Here is a 19,823-nt window from a genome sequence, read left to right as displayed (position 1 = left end):
GAGCCCGCGGAAAGGGACGGGTGGCGGTGTGCGCGTGCGTCGGAGCCTCCGCGGGCGCCGGCGCGGCCTGCCCTCATCAGTCTCCCCGCAGCGGGGAAGTGGTTCGCGTGTGTGACTCCGCATCGCTCGAGCTGCGCGCGCCCTGCGCCGCAAACGAATATTTTTAGATAACAGCCCGAATAATTTATTCGCGAGTCAGTGATCGCGCGCATTTTTGCGGATATTGGTATCTGCGATTGCGGGCGCGCATGAGCTGCGCGGCGACGGTGGTCGGGCGCGCGCCGCCGTCGCCGGCGACGAAGACATCCCGATAGTAGGTAAGCTGCGCACTTCCTGCGCGCTCGCCGCCATGATCGGTCGGAACGTCACTTCCGCCGAGTACCGGAACCTGCGCTGGCGGCGACGACGACGGCTGCGCCCGCGCTGCTGCCCGCGGCACCGCGCTGCGTCGGTGCCTCGCTCAGGTCAATGAGCGACGGCTCTCGATTCATAAAATGTCGATTCCATTCACGCCGCGGCGCGATGCTACGCCGGCCGTTCACTCGCGACCCTCGCGTCTTCGAATATTCATGTCTTCATCGATAACATCGTAACCCCTGACTTCTTTTTGTATTATCGCGTTTTTAGTGAGCGCCGCCAGTCGGGGCCGGATTTCGTGCGATGTGCTGGAAACAAAGTGTCGTTCAATCATTCATGACTCTCGTTAACTGTGAAAACCTAGTGCATAGTGAATTTAATGGTGATTCTCCGTCCCTTACAATGGAATGTTGCGCCCGGTATCGTAAGATTAGATAGAATTATTTTATAACCATTTTTTATTTCCACCCTTTATTTTTTACACTGTTTACTTTTGAAATGTTTAAATATTTTATACAATATAAAAATTATATTTATGTTTTTAAAAACAGTAATTTAAATTTTTACCTGTAACGTTTCCGCCATTGTGGTTGCAACTGTCAAAAATACCGACATTATCGAGTATTCAAACATTTCTTCAAATACCTATTTCTGATCAGTTTTAAATCGTAGTTGTGTAGTTGAAGGTATCCGCTGCCGGCGGTTGGCTGGCAACCCGAGCAGCCGAGCGTAGCGCGACGTCCCGCTCCCGCGATCTAACCCCTGTTCATTGCCCCCTCGACATACCCTCATTATGCTTATCTGGATCATTTACCCCATTTTTCTTTTTTAACCGTAATTAATTTGATGTCAGTTTGTCTCAGATATTTTTATAATTAGGAAACTAGATCGTATCTTCAAAATTAATCGTAAAGCATTATTAGAACATATAATTTAATTTGTTAATTCTAAAATTGATTGAAGTTTTCAAATTTTTCAATTTTCTTTATTGTTCGTGGTCTATTAAAAATATTGGTTGGTAATAAAGTTTCAATGAGGGTAGGTTTTAAATGTAAACCTTTTATTTTATAAACGACAGCGGAAGTCTTTTCTAAAAAAAAGGAGATAAAGGGAGACTTCCGCGTACAGTCTACCGGCGTTTATAGAATGGTACCCACGTTGCCATTAACTATTTGACGAGCTCAGAAATCCCAATGAAATATTAGGCAAATTGTTTATCTTGTGACGTAGACGGAAGCAGAGCGCGATTATTTTAGTTTTGATTACGTATTGCCCTAGATGTGTAAGATCGAGCGTGTGATGACGGGATGAGTCAGGTGCGCTACGTCACGCCATGTGCCCTGACGTGGTCGCCCTTTGGCCTGTCACTCTGCCACTCATGCTCCCCGCCTACTGCGAGCAGCGGTAAGTAGGCACGGAGTGCGTGGTCCGTTTCCGCTGAACCGGCGTGGGCGCACGTTTCATAACCACTTCCTCTCGCTTCTTCCGAACGTGGGGTCATTCCCTATTTAATTGTAGTACTACTTTATCTTCTGCGTCATAATAACTCTATTACACCTTTTTTATATATGACCGTGGCGGTTTAAATGTGTCGTCGTTAGCACCCCATTTCCGGCTCAAAAGTCGTGCTGGGTAACCGAACGGCAGATAGCGGACGGGTCCGCGTCGCTTCACACATTGTGTGCCATTCTGACATTCCCAGCCCCACGATAAGCCATTAAGAGTCTCTTCAAAAAAAGCGATCATTACAAAAGGATGTAAAGACTACACCGGCGCCGAACCTTCCCAGAAACGGGGCCATTCTTATTCGCGCTCCCGCCTTATTCAAGGGTTTTTTGGTTGTTTTTTTTTTTCACGGGAGCGGTCCGCTTGAGAAATTCAAGGAAATGGCTTATTGGGTTTCGCTTAGGAGCGAGCTTATCTCGGGGCGTCGATCGGCAGAGCCTGGGAACGCTTGCAGCCATATCTAGCCCTGAGTAGGCCCCACACTTTGTCCCTAAGTTTCGTAGTTATTACCACCACCGTTTTACTACTTCCCACACACATGTAACCCAAATTATTCGCTTCACCACTTTCACTCAGTTGCAGACTCGTTTATTAACACTATTGCTCAAGTTTGGCACTTTTTGACAATTATTTTCCTTTTTGTTAGTTCTAGTTACTACTTCAAAATTAAAGTTGTGAAATTATGAAGTAGGAGAATGTAATTTTAATAATTCTTGTAAGATATAAGGTACTTTTTGTAAAATATGTTAATAAGAAAAGCGGAAAAATAATTTTAAATATGTTTTATAACTCAAGTACTTTAAAATAATTGTCAGATTATTTAATGAAAATGAAACTTACGTTGTTTTCCTGATATTGAACTTCACTTCCCTAGTTCTAAACTTTCCCTGAAAATAATTTCTAAAATACATTTTTTATAAATTAACAAAAGCTTAAATCTAATCCTAAAAAAAATATATGTGACTGGTCTATATCTTCGTTTCGTTGGGTTTTTTCAGGGCGCTGAGGTCGCGGTAATCCAGCCAACTGCAGAGAAGAAACAGAACAGAAGAGAACAGGGGCATAATGCGCAAATGCAGCAGAGGTTGCAAGTTAAATGGGTACGTTTAATGAATGAAACCTTTTAATTAATATTGTGACACATTAATGTTGTTGTGGAACGATTTACTCCGAGACAGATAACCTATTGAACGTGAGGTCCGGGTTCGATTCCCGATTGTAACCTCGCTAAAGTATCCACTCTGGTAGTTTTTGTTGCAAACAACAGCGAGTTCAGTAAGTTCGATGTGAAAATTCGTTATTGAACTTTGGGATGTACCTATAAATAAATTTTGGCGAATTGTTAATTTGATTTCGGATTGATTGTGGCTCTATAAAATCTGGTGGACCATATACCGTGAACCTCAAAACCAGCTTTTGAGGTCTAGAATTCGACAACGAAAATTCAGTTTTAGGTTTAGTTATTATCAGTAGATTCAAAAATCTATACCACGTTCAGGAAGATTCTGAAACAACAAAAGCATAAAATAGACGTTAAACCTGTGATTACGTGATGCCCGGTCTGAGGTCCTGAGTGCCCTGGTCGCAATTATGCAACAATCAGTTGCACGTTGCACTTGCAGGTCAGAGGCCCTTATTCAGGGCAAAGGGAAGTAATAAATCTGTCGGCGCGAACAATGGTGCGATAAGGTGCACCTTGCGCTCGCGCCGAAAGCGATAGCGCCCCCCTCCGCAACCCGTCGACCCCTCAACGAGCCTTGCCATCAAAAGTGCCATTGCTGAAACACTAAGCCCTAGAATTTAACAGTACCCCGCCTTACAGACGTATATGAAGCCGGCTCACTGCTGTGTTTGGCCACATAACAATTTCAATAACGACAGACATGATCCGCTTTAGCCCGTCACAGACGAAACTACAAAATACCAAAAGATATATATCTTAGGCATCTTACAATATATTTTACGTACCATTTGACAGAGTCGACACACGGAGCTATAATATATATTTTGGTATCTTACGATATCTTATGGCAAGGTATCTTAACTCGGTATATTACGATGTATTTTGGTATACCTATTTCGTCTCTCACTCAATGGAGGTGCTAGACAGACAGCGATATATGTTTTGGGCGTGTGTGGTGCTTAGCTATACTGTCTGTGGTGCTTAGATATCTGTCGGTATCTTACGGTATATTATCGCGCCGTCTGTGACGGGCTTTATTTTCTTTAAAGCTCGCATTCGTTTCGTGCATATGGTGCGCCAGTGAATTGACGAAAAATTAGGCAAACCGACCATATATTTATGACGTTATGTCATAGTTGCTAGACAGACAGACACAGTAATAGATAGATTTTCCATTGATTTGATTGGCTAATGCTATAGCCGTCCATGTTGCAGATCCTTTCACTACTACAAATCGTTAAAAAATGGTAGCACCCTGCTACGAACTTGCTACGCCGTAGCTCTTGATATATAATTACGGGGACCCACATATCACAGGGCCTCCTACCGCGAAAATCGAAATTTCGTTATCTCCTCTTTATCACACTTGCATTTTCGAGCGGTAGAGAGGGCAGATAACGAAATTACTATTTTGGATTTTGCGGTAGGTAGGTAGACATTTGATTTATCTTATTTTGACATACTGCCCGATTCGAACTTTAAGATCGTCAAACATTTGCTAAAGTTACGATATCGATTATATATGTCAGTGTTATATATGTTAGTGTAGTTGACGTTTCTTCACAAAAAAGGTCACTTTTGAGACTGACATGTCCAATCCATATCATATCTTTAGGGAACTTTGAACGTATCTAAAAGTTCGAATCGGGCCGTCAATTATTAGTTGATACTCATTTGCACCCTTTTCTCCTTTTTTGCCTTTGCAACTCTCAATTATATTTAAGTTTCCATTGGGTCTTTCCTCCCCCAACTCTTTTTTCGTCTGTCGCCCCAAAATATCGCAGTACTATGTGCTAGTTCATTGAGCTAACATAATTTGTTATGTCCATAAAGACAAAACTAAAACACGGGCTATAATGGGTTAGCATGATCATATAATTAAAAAATTAGACCCTACGAGTAGTACAAAGTACATCAAATACGACAGACGTGTTAAATGTGATAATTAAATATGTTTTGAAATACCTATTTGCCTGGCTAAGTTTATTGGTGCGCAAATAATATGTATACAAGTACCTTAAAAAATATATATTTAAATATATTTAAAAAACTCAAATCGCAGCTCATAAGACATATTTCCACCAGCCGACCAAAGCTAAGATGTAATTATGATAGAGTGTAATTAACTAATTATTCGTTAATTAATGAGGAATGTGAGCGCTTAGCGACAACTGATAGGTATTTTGGCAATACGTTGGTGATAGGCACGATGCCTACCGCGAGGTGGGAAGGAGCTTGGCGTGGCGTAAACCTTATCGGTCAATGACCTTCACACCTAAATGGAGCCTCACATCTCGCCCGGCTGCGTTTGCTCACTCGCACAACTTTGCACGCCGTCAATCTATATTTCCAAACTTTAAATTATCTACTTTAACCCAACATTTATTAAATTAAACGGGCGTGCTTTTTTTATATAACTTTTATTTCTTAGATTTCCGTTCCGTAAAAAACTTCACAAAATTTTTGGTGATTTTAAAATAGTCAACGCAAAGACAATACTTAGTTACTTAGGCTTGCTTTAAGTAGGTATGACAATTCCCAAAAGTTAACAATTTCTGAGAAAAAAAACTACATACTTAATGAAAATTCTGCGAAGCGAGTACGTTGTACGAATCGTTTGTCCATGCAATAAGGGTCCAGGTTTTCGTTGTCCTTGTATTTTTTGTAAAACTATTAAAATGTTTCTGTACAAATTTTCGAAACCTCAATATATACTTACGTACAAAAGCTTGGTCAAATACATACACACCTAAATAAATAATTCATCGGATCTCCGCAACGCGCAAGTAGGTTATTGGTAGTTCGACGTATTATTTTGTAACTAAGGTTAAAGCAGGCAAATAGGCCAATGTTAGTTTGACGATAGAAGGCCTTCGTAACACGAGAGGACGTTGTGATTGTTCGATTATGCTTGTGCGTTGACAAATTAAATCATATTTACTGTATTTATTTATTTAATAAATGTGAGCTTAAGTAGATAAAAACATACGAAACAAATTAAGAAGTCAGTTAAATTTGGCCGAACTGAACTAGGGCGAATTATACCCAGCCTAGACATTGAAATATTTTCTAGGTCCCTGGCGTGTCTAGGTAAACACTGTAGATATGAACATCCCTATTAGTGGTGGTCTAATTCGATACCTATATAAAGTGCGTAAGCCGGCATAAAGGTGAGGTAGGCGCCAGAGGCCTTGACCCCTTTACCGGCGCGCTGTCGCGACAATGGACTATTCCGCGACACCCGACCCGACACACGAGAACCGCCCCCCATTTCGCGATCGCCTCACACTCACAGTCTTACATATACTTACTATATGCTTTATGAACCTAGTAGAAATAGTTCCAGACAAAATCCTATTAGAATGGATATCTTTGAGACCGTTTCGTATGTCATTCAGTGGACATTAAAGTGTGACAGCCGTTTACCTCCCCAGATACATAAATTGGTCCTCCCATTGTGAACGGACGAGCAGTGTTGACTTAAACGATAATCGAAATAATCGTGACACAGTAATGTCGGTCATGTTAGTATGTAATTAGAGGCGAGGAGGGGGAGACGAGGCTAACAGAATTCGGCGCGGGTCGTGGCCCGCGCAGCGCCCGCGCGTTGAATAATACATGCCGCGCCGCGCCCTGGCGCCGCCGCCGCAGAAACAATACACGGAATCTAGGTTCTAGACACACGGTGACCTCTCGCAAGATGTCGCCCTGAAAATGAAATGTAGGTACACAGTATCGCCTTGAAACAACAACGCGCCAGCGCAAAGCGGCGCGCCGCGCTCCGTGCCCGCTTCATAGATTAAACAATAATTACTGGTTTTATGTCACATTCAAAATAAATAAAAATCGTACAACTGAATACGAGTCGTGTGATGCATTAGAACCGGCGTCTTTGAAAACGATAGCGGTCGCCTCGCGCAGTCATATGATCTGCCGCTGGAATTTGTCTTCTTAGTAAATAATTCAATAAGCAGGTACGCAATCGATAGGAATGCGAAGCGTCGGCAACATTTGTCTTGTGAAAGCATTAGACGTGTTTACCAATTGTTACACGAATGCTATTGTGTAGAGAAAATGAAAACTAGTCACAGTTTGCACTTACGTTATTTTATAGCTGTTTGAATAGACAGCAATCATAGGTAGGTTGTTGACTAGTTCCATTGATAGTCCAACTTCATGACTCTATGTCAAGTACATAGAGCTTATCTTAATTGGTCAGCAATTATGCCAAGTATTTACAGACAATACTTCAGAACGTCTAGACTACTAAGTTCATTTCTGTACTTATCTAAGGAGACGTAAAGAAATTTCACAAGTTTTGGTAACTTGCCTTGCGATTGAAACAAGGAGCACTGAGTATTTGTAATGATACATACCGGCCTGCATCGCACCTTACCTGTTAAAGTATTGTATTGTTGTGTAAGTAATTATAATAGCATCTAGCATACCGCTATGCACCTAAGTCTAGGAGGCATTCGCGATCTTCTGTAACTCGTAGACAAGCGTAGCCCGGCGTAGCGGCGCGCCGTAGCAATCTAGCGGTGAAAGTCGGCCCCCTCACTTAGTCCATATTTATTCTAGTCCCAACCTGTAATTGTATACATTTTATTCTTCTGTTATTTTCTTAGACTATCATTTTAAAATTCTACATACCTTTCAATGTCCGCCTGTGCATAACAATATCGTAAAATTAGCTGATTAAATGATAACCTAGGATGCCTTAATGATCAGTTTAACCGGACGACCGTGACAAGGGGGCGCGTCTATAGAAGACCGTATGCTTGAAAAGCGTGCCCTATTAGAAGTCATGTCATATTTACGTAGTCGTGATTAGCTGTGTGAAGTGGTTAAATGTCGGTTAATTACGTGGAGTTAATATGCGGGAGGCGCGCCGCACGTAGCGGCCATTAGGGACCGTCGCCGGACATTGGGACAAGTGCAAGCGCCGTAGAACACCTTTTTTAGGGTTCCGTAGTCAACTAGGAACCCTTATAGTTTCGCCATGTCCGTCTGTCTGTCTGTCTGTGGTCGTTAGTGCTAGAAAGCTGACAAAGTCGTACAATAAAATCTAAAAATTTAATTTTTTTTAGGGTAGCTCCCCTACACGTAAAGTGGGGGCGAAATTTTTTTTTCGCTTCAACCCTAGAGTGTGGGGTATCGTTGGAAAGGTCTTTCAAAACTAATAGGGGTTTTCAAGAAACATTTTTTGATAAAGTGAATATATTCGGAGATAATCGCTCCGAAAGAAAAAAAAATGTGTCCCCCCCCCCTCTAACTTTTGAACCATAGGTCCAAAATATATGAAAAAAATCGTGGAAGTAGAGCTTAAGAAAGACATTAAATGAAAACTATAGCGGACATGATCAGTTTAGCTGTTTTTGAGTTATCGCAAAAAGTTTTTCCTTCATAGTAAAAAGACTTAATTTAATTAGGTACTGATTATGCAAATTTGCCTATTTGTTTAACTCGGGTGAAAGGTACCGTTTCATCCCTTGGTTAACAATTTACTATACTTTAAGCTCCAGTTTAGCTTATTGTGACGGAAGAGTAACTACGGAACCCTACACTGAGCGTGGCCCGACATGCTCTTGGCCGGTTATTTTGAGTATGGTTGCACCATCGAATACTTAGTGCCACGAATTCTCTCCTAACTGCTACAATATATTAATTCCGTTATTTCGGGTGATTACCTAATTACCGATTACCTAATTTAAAACTTTATGAACCACCTGGCACTACCCAATCATTGTTGAAGTAATGTATCAACACTCCTCAGGTATTTGGTCGTAAATTCCATAGCAGTTTGGTACGACTTGGGGTAAAACCCTCATTAATTGACATCTGAAATACCAGTAGTATAATGGGAATACCAGTCATTGGTGGATCTTGGAGATTTTTTAAATTTCCTTTAGATAGGATTGATACTGACTTAACCAAATAGTATACAAACGTCGACTTAGTAATAATTCTATATACTATAGGGAACAGCTTTCATCTACATAGTTTTGAGCAACCTGACGTAGGTATGTAATTACATGTACCTATGTTATGTAGATAGATACATTCCTCTAATAACCCCAGAAATCCGTTACACTAGCCCAGCGTACGCTGAGGTAATTGCTGTAAGATGTTATCTGCACTTATTAATAAGATTTGGGAGTGTTGGCGAGCATTTATTGACCTTATCTCCGGTTTGCGCTTGCGCTTTCTTTGGCGGCCGTTAATGAGGCGCGGGTGCGCACCGGAACGGCCCTAGGGCTGTCTGTGTGTATAGTCGTGTGTATGGCCCTTACGGCTAACTCTATGTCTGTTGTAAGTAAAACCGCACGTGCTACTACCTGCAAAAAAAGGTTCGGTCATTGGCGTATAATTCTAGTTGGCACCTGAGCGCAGGCTAGTTCAACGCTCATAAAACCAGTGTTAGTGCGCTCTCCGATAACGCGCCATTGTTACGCATCTCGATGACACATTTTAGACTGGTTCCAGCGTTCGACTCGCCTGCACTCTGTAACCCTAGAGGGACCATACAGCCTCGCGAGATATTTTTCCAAAAGCTTATTTTTAATCTTATTGCAATTTCCATAGGAGGTGTAATTCAGTAACCGGTTAAAGCGACCGAACCTTTTTTTATACAGGTAAGTAGCATGTACTTTAGTTACAATAGACAATGACTTAGCCGTTAGGGCCGGCTTGAAAACTCTGATTGCCTAGTCTAGTCGATCCTAGGAATGACCAACGTAGAGAGTAAACCCCCATTAAATCTGAAGCTCTGGCATTCCTATTGCTTTGCCTAGTCATAGTCAATCCTAGAAGTTACCACTGTAGGCAGTAAAACCTTATCAGGAATATACAAGATAACTAACGAACCTAACTCCTAGCTTCATAAGATTTCCTAGTTTATATAATGAAGAAGCCATATATTCGTTTCTTGTGTCCCTGGGCGAGAATAGAGAAGGACCCCGCGAACCTTATCATTTTGATTTTGTTGTTTAGAAATTTTCTCAAATGTAGTCATACCACAAACTTACTGGTCAAATCAAAATTTGAACGTTATGCATTTCATAATGTGTCTATAACTAAATCAATTAATGTCACCAAGCTTAATTATCTTATTGCCTATTGGCACAGTAGCTATGATGAATAGTGATCGAAGGCTTTTTGAAAATCATCATGGATATTATTTTGCTTCTCCAGTTTCCTTACTGTCTTTGGTTTCCGTTAATGAGGTGCGTGTGCGCACCGGAACGGACGCGGAAGCGGCCCAGCGGCTATTGGGCTGTCGCTATCGCTACCTTAATTAACTTCGCTGACTGTTAGTAAGTACTTTTTCTCTTTCATCTTAGCGTCTACCCTGGCATTCGTAATAGCTCCTTGCGAGCTTTGCTTCTACCCTTTCACACCACGACTTTCCACGTTCATCGTCTTTTTGTTAGACCATTGACACGCAACTTCTCAAATGCTGAGTATTAGCTCAGATTCTTATAGCAAAGAATTCTTTGTAGCGAAGCGAAGAGGATTAAGTTTTCACAAATATTGTTTAAGTAATGTTAGTTTTCTCCTACTTGGTCTAATACCCTTGACAGTGTAAGTTGTGGTCGCTCCTCTCTTGGTGGAAGCTCTTCGTACTCATTGTCTCACGTCACCTCTCATTGCCAACACATTTCACACGCAGATGTTTCTTACGGACGATTGAGGGCTAGATTTGGTCATTTGGTCGATACAATGTTAAGATTTATTGACCTCTTGCAAGTAGAGATTCAATCATACTTAAAATAAAACATATGATGGCTGGAATGTTGGCTTTAGCTTTTGGTTCAATCTAAGACTAGACTTGCGAAGGAAAACTGCCCTGTTGTGATATGGACTTACAAATTAAAAAAGAGCTTCTTGAACGTTTATTAAGGGATGGAGAAAAGTAATTGATACGAGTACAGATAATAAAGCCCATCACAAATGGAGCAATAATATACCTACCAAAAGATATATTATATCAAGGCACATTACTATATATTTTTGACATGGGTAAGTACCTATTGATTGCATTCATGAGAATTTAAACGTTTTTATGATAGGTTCAACATCTCAGTTAACAAATACTATTACCAAAACAATCAATGGTAATCCTAGCGAGTGGCGGGGTGATTGAGTCATTACCTGCCTACGTAACTACTCGAAATATCGGATTCGGCACGTTAATCATAAATCCAACTTTTCTATTTATTTAAGAAACTTCGATTAAGCTGGATGACTTTTCTTTTAAAATCTATTACCAAGGGGCGACTACATTTTACAGGAAGACAGAAATTAATATCCTCATAACTTCTTCGAATGCCTTTACCGACAGACATCCTTCTAGTGACTGAATAATATAGTTCTAATAAGGCTAACTGTTGCATCTTGTTTCTTAAAAGTTAAAAAAAGACAGGAACGGAAGAGGAGTGCTGTAGACAATCTTGATTAAGTATATTAATATGCGGGACGAGACAAAACCGATCACGAGTCCGTGATCCGACTGTCAGTAACATTACTTTCAGCGCTACGAATAGAAAGAAGAGTCACAGTTTAAAAATAAAACTTCTCAATAATGTAAGTACATTGTTCTGATCTCGAAATAGGACCGGCTGAACGCCAGTGCCAAAATTTGAAACACCTCGACTCGAACAGCGCTTTTCGGTTACAAATACGTACTGTTCGAATGCAGCGACGGTAAAACCGACACGATTCGGTCAAGGGACTAAAGCTCGTCTCGGTGTCTAGATTCGGAAATAAATGTATTACATCAGGGGCGGGTGGCGCGCGGCCGGTGCATCGCGCCCTGTCCGCTATAAATAGCTCGGCGGTCCCTTAAGGCGCGGGCGCATGTTTCCGGGCTGGAAGTGTGTCGTTTCCGCTGCGAGCGGTCGTTGACGCTGTCAGCCGCCGCGAATAGCCGCGTGCATTGTCGCCGCGCATTCCCCGCCGCTGGCGGCGACAACGACGTTTTTAAATAGAGGAACGATTACGAGCGTCTGGCTTCGGCGGCGGCGCCGGGCTCGTGACCGCGCGAAAGTGCAGCGCCCGACGCGTCACGGGCTATTTGCGTTGCGACGTCGCAACTGCCCACCGCCGCCGACAGTCGCAGCTGGCACGAGCGCACTAGCCGCCCGCACACGCGCCCGACCCGAATCCGATAGCCGCATTTACAATATTCACTAATCTGTTCGAAAGTGGATCAAGGCTAAGCACGAGACTTCCTGTCTGCCAAAGTTACCGCTTCATTAAAGCGTTGAAATCTTTTACTAGGGAATTTAACAAAGTTCTTCCCAGAAGTTGACATTAAGTTTTATAAGAGGAATCGTAGATATATTATGGACATGTCAATATGACTTAAAGCACCTTAGTCATGAGGTACTTGTTCAGATTATGCATCTACGTCGAGTAATGTAAACATTGCAAGTTTATCGAGCAGAGGTGTCATTCGAGCGAGAGCCTCGCTACGAGGCTGAGTGTGCCGCAATTGCATTCGCAGCTCTAGCGCCTCCACAGTCGCGGTGAATAAATTCGGAGGGAGGCGCGTTGGAATGCGGGAGGCAAGCGGCGCGGGCGGGGGGCGCCGTGCGACTGGCGCGCGCGGCGCTGTCCCACGGTCGCGGGCCCCCACTCCGCACCCCCCTCGCCCCCTGCCCCGACCACTTTCTTTCGCGCCATAAAGGTCGTTTCAAATATTTCGGAATGCTGTTTGGTGACATTTCACCGGCGCGGGCGGCGAGGGAATGCAGCCTGCAGTCGACACGAGGCACTAGAGTGCGCTGCGCGAACGGTCGCAGACTGATTCTGTCAACGGTGCCGCGGCTGCACTTCACTCGACCCATCATAATCAGATGCAACACGTCCTGCTAAACACTTCGCGCGATCACATCGCACACGATAACTTTTATTTCCAGAATAGAGCCGTTTGCGCTTGCATCGTACTAGAATGCATGCCTATGGACACTGCAGTAGTTGAGAATAGTAATGACGTCAGCTCATCAACGTATCGGAGCCATTGAGCGTGTAAATATAACACTCGCGGACAGACTGACGTCGCAACCCCTTTTGATGAAATTTCGCACAATAAAGCAATAATATCCTATGTAAAATATCCCATCGAAGCAATATTAAATTTGCTTACTTACGTGTTATTCCAATTTTGTCGTAAACAAGATGTTATGACACGGCTGAGTCTGAAAGCAGATAGGGATAGATATATCGGAGCCTAGCCTGGTATAGCAAGTAAATCTCATCAGTCTACTTTCCACACCGATGTGTGAACTAAGTTACTTCAATTAATAGATTCGTTCCATTAGCAAACATCGAGTCGGAGAAAGCAGTGACGGCGTGGGTCAACGTCCGACGGAATTCACACCGACCGACCGCCGTGACGATTACGAAGAAATGTGGCGTAACGCTCTAAAATGTCAAAAACCGCGCTCGTTTTCCCATTCCGGGAAGGCGAGCAGCGCGCGGCCGCGGCGAGACGTCGCGGTGCTCGCGCGAGGTACAAAGCCCTCCTTTTATTGATTCGCGCTTCGGCCGCTCCGCTATGAATGGAATGCGGCGGCGGAGGTTGCGCAAGCGCCTAGCACTGCGGCGCTCGACGGAATGCGCGCAGGGGCACTGGCGGGGCCCGGGGGGCTCCTGCAGGCTCCGCGGTGCACGCGGCCATTCACGCGCCCGCGCCGCCGCTGCCGCTGTGTGGTCGGCGAAATAACTCACCGTTAGAGCTGCGGAATGCTCGCTCTATCTCTATACTTACCTGCGCCCGCGTCCCGCTCCCACTCCACCCCCCTTATCCCGCACCGGTGATACCGGAAAGCGAGATACCTTGATAACGAACGAGATCTCAATCCGAGACTACTTAACTATCTCTTACCTATGTGTTTATTGGTGATGATAACAATTTAAGGAATGCGGGTCTTTAAATAAGATACCATAGGTCTTCATTATTGCATTAAAAGTTTAACATTTGAGAGGAATTCTTAAGTTAAACAAAAAGTGTTGAAATTGCCTTTCTCATAAATACGACATAGAAAGTTGACAATAGCGCTTTGTAGGTCCATGCAAAATACTCGAAGCGTTCCCAATAAGCAACAACCATTTTGCTAACAAAGTTGCAGCCAATGAGTTGCTTAACTGTTTAACATACGTAACGCGAATATGTTGTGTGTGCCACATTAATTATACTTGTAAGTTAAGACTTAAGAGCCTTAGCTCGCTACAATGGCAGTGTTTAAGCCGGTTAACAATAACACATTAACGGTGCAGCGGACGATGTGCATAATAAATGATACTTATACGAATTCGCATTTGAAGGCACCTTGCATTCTGGAGCACTCGATTGTTAGGCGAATAATGACTGTGCTAGCGGTTGCCGGTCACTGCCCGCTATAGCCGCTGTATAGGGCTCTCGGTACCGAACATTTATCCTTATGAGTCTTATGACATTTTCTTTAAGCTGTTTATTGGTACCGAATCCAGCCGAATATGTCGTCATTCTATGCACTATTCTAAATCCGAATTGATTCCAAATCTCACATTTACCTAGCCAATTGAGTTCAGACAACCCTAGATAAGAAAATGTCCATTATTGCTAATGGACAGCCACAGCAAGACGATTTGCGTCTCCCCATGATTTAACATTTTCTTCGTATGTAGGTGCATCTAAAACATTGTTCTTAAGCACCCTCTCGCATTCAAATCCGATTTGGTATGATATCAAAGTCGATTAGTAATCGTCTTACACCCATATAAGACCTGTTCTATTTACATCATTATATCGGATAGGCCGAACAAATATGGACAAATGACTCATTTCGAATAGTACATATGCTGCGTTGTCAATTCACCGGCCTTATAACGGCAACATTGCAGGCGTTGAATTATGCAAGCGTGGGATAGTGGGATAATGCATAAGGTCTTGACAGTGAGCCCTAGCGGTCGGTCGCACACTATCAATAGTCGCAGCGTCACCTGTCCTACATTCTGCTCGGCGTCGCTGCAACCGGGACTTTCGTCACTTCTTGTCCTAAATTCTCGCTCCCGGCTATTGTTCTCGGCGCTCCTCGCACCTGCCGGGAGGGTCGCGTCGGCGTCGCCACTCTTTGCCGAGACAATCTCACGATCATCCAATACTTGTGCGTGGTTATCAGCGCTCTGTCTGGTTCGCACGCCTCTGCATCAGTTCCTCGACACATATTTGTTATTCACACGATCCAATTCTGTCAAGAAGTTAGGAAGTATCACCGAGTTCATGCTTAATGCGGTAACATTAAATCTAAATTTTTATACGAAGCATCGATTGGCGTATTATGATAAAGAAATAAGCGGGTAGTTTAAAACTGAACCTTTAGTTATTATCAAAAGTGTAAACAGACTGAGCGATAAACAGGAACATTCGTGCTGTTTCCCATAGTTGTCAGTAATTAGAGCAATGTTGGTGGGTGCGGGTACGTGGGGGCCGAGGGGGGAGGGTGACACGTGTGGCCCACATAGTGCGCCCATTGAGCCAGCGCCGGCGCCGGATGTGACGTCAGCACTTCGCACCTGCACCCCGCCAGCGACTACTTCCCTAGAGCAAAGCTAAATAATTTACGTAGATAAGGTGCGTGTTTTCGTCAATTGGGCAATCGTTCAATGCCACTTCCGAGTGGTAAAGCGGATAGTGCTGGCGCCGGTACTCCCGCGCGCCGCCCAACATGGCTCGCGCCATTTGCGGCCACTCTTCGTCGCGCCTAATTAATGCCGACACACGGTGTGGGTGAGCCCGCATTGCTTTACCAATCATACCACCACCGCACCACCGCCTTCGTTTATTACTATTTTAGTCGCTCAATACAGTTAAGTAAATGCAATACCTATGTCTAAATGAGTTGTAATATATGGGTAAGCGTTCGACCTTAGTCTAACTTCCAACGTCCACTCCCACTCTAAGACAATCAATGGAGTATAACAAATAAACACTGATCAGACACTAATTTCTGTTGGCCCCTTACTGTCAGTAAGCATAAGTACCGAATTCCTGATAGGTATTCCTAAAACCGAAGCAGAGCACATGCGTATCCCTATATAACATTAAAATACGATTCTAACGGAAATTTAACTTAGTTTATGACACTCGTCAGATTTCCAGTTTCCTAGGCATTGAAATTGGCAATCTGACATGTTTTCAAGTACTTGGTGCCTACCGCGAACATCGATAATTGTAAATTTATTTATTCTATCTTCTTCTCTATCGCTCAAATATACAAAACGCAAGACAAGCATATAGGCGAATTTCAAATTTTGATTCTCACGATGACTTGAGCGTATCAACCCGTTGGCCGAACATGGTCAAAAATTTAAACAAACCGTTATTTGTGTTACAGATAACAACGGACAATTAGCAGAAGGAAAGAAGCATTGTTGGTGGTGAGTCAGCATGATGTCATTCTCGAGCACGCTGCGCTAATGGGAGCGTCCCGCGTCACTTCCCATTCCCGACGCATACTTCACCCAATCGAGCGATGACAAGCCCATTCATGGAGCGAACTGTTGTTTAACATCACATTCCTGGAATGCCAACCTAATTGAACTAGTGGATCTACTTTAGTCCACTCATAGCATAGAAGAAATTTGCTAAGGGAAAGGTTTCTAAGGGAAACCCAGTATTCTCCATCAAATCCTGCATTGAGACATCTATTCATGTAGCTAACTGGTATTTATCGTCACTTTTCTAAAATGCTTATCGTCTATTGATTTATTTCGGTCTCCTAGCAGAAGAAGGAACCTAAGAAAGGGTAAAAGAGACGACACTTAGTTTGCGAGATTTGGCTAAGTTACGCAAATATTCTAATTTGATATACGTAACTAGATTGCTATTCCATTATTACATAATAGGATTTCCTTTTTTAATACCCAATTCATCAAACTGTTCTTTTATGCTCTATTTTGTTGTACTAGCAGAAGAAGTTACGAAGAAAATGAAAAGGACGACGAAAAAAACATAAAGGGGCGGAAGAGCGAAGCTAAGAAGAAAAGGAAAGACGAAACTGGTTTTCATAATGATTTGACAGATTGTTCTATATTCTGAGATCATTGTGAAAGCTAATTTTGTTCCTATGACAACGGATATGTTATCCGCTCCAGCTCCAGTCGAATTCTGCGTCCGAAAAATGAAGACCAACGAAGATTGAAACTCTCCATGCATCTATTATTTGATGAATTTACTGTTTTATCTCTGTGCATTGTGTCTTTGCCTTAATCTACCTTTACAGTACATATGGTACTACTATACCGCACTAGTGCGAAAATTAGCATATTAAGTTACTGTGTCGAACATTTAAAAGGCCATATGTACTGTAAAACGTTGTACGATACATGTGCGAATAGGTAATTCGGAACTCGTGTCGATTTAAAACACTCCCTTCGGTCGTGTTTTAATTTATCATCACTGGTTTCAAATTTCCTATTTTTCGCACTTGTATCGTAATGTACTATTTTTTTCAGAAAACTTGGAGATTGTTATGTTCCTCCTAGTCCTCCTTAACATTGTCTTGTCTTTAGTATAAGGTCCCTTGGGTAATTCCACCGTAACTGACGTTACATTTGAAGAGTTGTAAATTTCGATTTAGGATTTGATGTGCTTAATAAACTTTCAAGAATGGAATAAGAACATTATATTAAATGAACTAATACTTTGTGGCCTTAATGTAAGACACCCAAAATATTTCATTTCATTCATTTATATTAGAGAAGCCTTTTGCGTGTGAAGGATTCAGGATAATATTATTTTCTCTGAATCTAAGTATGTTTAAAAAAATCTTATATTGTGAGCGTTTTGGGGTCACCGGCAAGCCCGCAAGAGTTCTGCACAGATGAAATAACATAAAAAGAAAATCTTTTTTTTTGTATGATAGCATATAACAAAACACACAGTATAAGCCGGCAACGCACTTACAACCCCTCTGGTGTTGCAGCCGCAGGAGCGTATTTGCCATAGGGCTAAGGGAGCCATGGCCCGGGGCGAAGGGTTGGCGAAGACGCCGAAAATAAATGCATTTGTGCTTATAATATGGGGCGGCCCAGGCCCAACCGGCCCCGGGCGCCAAATATTTAAATACACCTCTGGTTGCAGGTGTCCACTGTCCATGGGCTGCAGTAATCGCTTAGCATCAGGTGATCCGTCTGCTCGTTTGCCTCCTATATCAAAACAATAGAAATTCGACAAAATATACCGTAACTGACGGTAGTAGAAATTCGTAACCATCAAAATTACCAGTAACACTACATACATAGGTATATATTTTATTTATTTCATCAGTGAGTTGTTTATGTTCCTTAACAGTGAAATATTATCTTCATCTTCACTGATGTCGTTGGTATCTGTGGTTATTTTTTCTGGTGCTAAGACCTTTGTCCAGATTATATCTCATCGATAAAATCGTATATCAATGATTGCTTTCAAGTTGCCAGTGTTGCCATTTAGCCCGAACAGTATATGACATTTCGATATAGCTAGCGAGTAAAAATAGAGCATTCAAGAAAAGCGATTCTAAGTTCAGTTCCGTCGCAAATGTTCCAAGTGGGTTTGAAATATAGATACTCCTCTATCTCCAAAGGAAATTACGAAAACCAAAAATGTTGTTTTCTCGAAAGTTGATATTTTCCATTATGTCTCTATTTCGGTGGAATTACCCCCTTATATCTAATTCCTCATCTATACTTATTCCAAAACATGGAGCAGGTTTCTTCTGATCCGACTTGTTTGCTTGTTTTATAAGCACTGTTCTAAGTTAGTAATTTCCTTATACCCAATACCTATATAACCACATGACAACAAATGAATGGATCGTATTCTTCGATTTAACGGAAATGCGTCAATGAAACCGCAATTTATCTTTGAATCATTGACGTAAGTTGACTCTTGTTTACGGTGAACAACATGCGTAAGTATTTATAATAATAATTCATTTTAAGCAGAATACCCATTGCATATGCAGTACTTATACCTAGTTCTTAAGTTTTATACATTGTTTTACCTACATGCCTACATATATGTATTTAAGCCGCTGAGGTTACTGACCCCTCCCCCTGCAAACAAATTTCCATGCGGGGGTGGGGTCACGTAACTCTGCAGCTTACTGTAACTATGCCGAACAAACTTATATTAAGAACGAAGTAGGTACTAATATTTGTGTATGCCACGATACAAAATGCAATATAGGTATAGAAAAAGCGACCCGAGCGTGCACCTTCTACTTCATGTTTCCTTTCTCAGATGTAGATACTATTATAGGTGTTATGTACCTATACTATCTATAGGCAAGGTAGTTGTAGTGCAATAGTGGACTGTCGGCTGTTATGATTATACCGAGATACCTACAATTACGCTGTTATTAGGATTAGGAAACATCTAAATTTTGTAACTACTTAAAAATATCAGCCACAGCCCCGCTTAGATATTATATTATTCAACTTGCTCATCATAATTATGATTACACACTTATAACATGCATACATTAGTTACATTACTAAGTAGGTATGTAGATATCTTCTTACCATCGTTCCATTTTCCCAATTTAACTGATCCTTTTTTTATTATTGGTCTACAATGGGTGTTCTAAAGTACTTACTTCCGATGGTATGGTAACCTTCCTCCAGTTGGTATACTTCCTCATCTTCCTAAGATCTTCTTTCACACAGTCTAGCCACGTTTTCTTAGGCTTACCACTAGACCTTTTCTGTTGTGGCGTCCACCTAGTCATAATTTTTGGAGTTCTCA

General features: G+C 42.2%; 1 long non-coding RNA gene across 1 annotated transcript; it reads left to right on the top strand.

Moving 5' to 3' along the window:
- Positions 1-924: 924 nt before the first annotated feature.
- On the top strand, positions 925-16,994 carry LOC133523485 (uncharacterized). Its single transcript, XR_009800231.1, has 3 exons — positions 925-1,761; positions 2,862-2,963; positions 16,429-16,994. It is a non-coding gene; the product is annotated as an uncharacterized LOC133523485 (long non-coding RNA).
- Positions 16,995-19,823: the final 2,829 nt, after the last annotated feature.

This window comes from Cydia pomonella, chromosome 12, assembly GCF_033807575.1.
Source record: "Cydia pomonella isolate Wapato2018A chromosome 12, ilCydPomo1, whole genome shotgun sequence".
NCBI lineage: Eukaryota > Metazoa > Arthropoda > Insecta > Lepidoptera > Tortricidae > Cydia > Cydia pomonella.
This window is presented reverse-complemented; position numbering and strand designations above follow the sequence as displayed.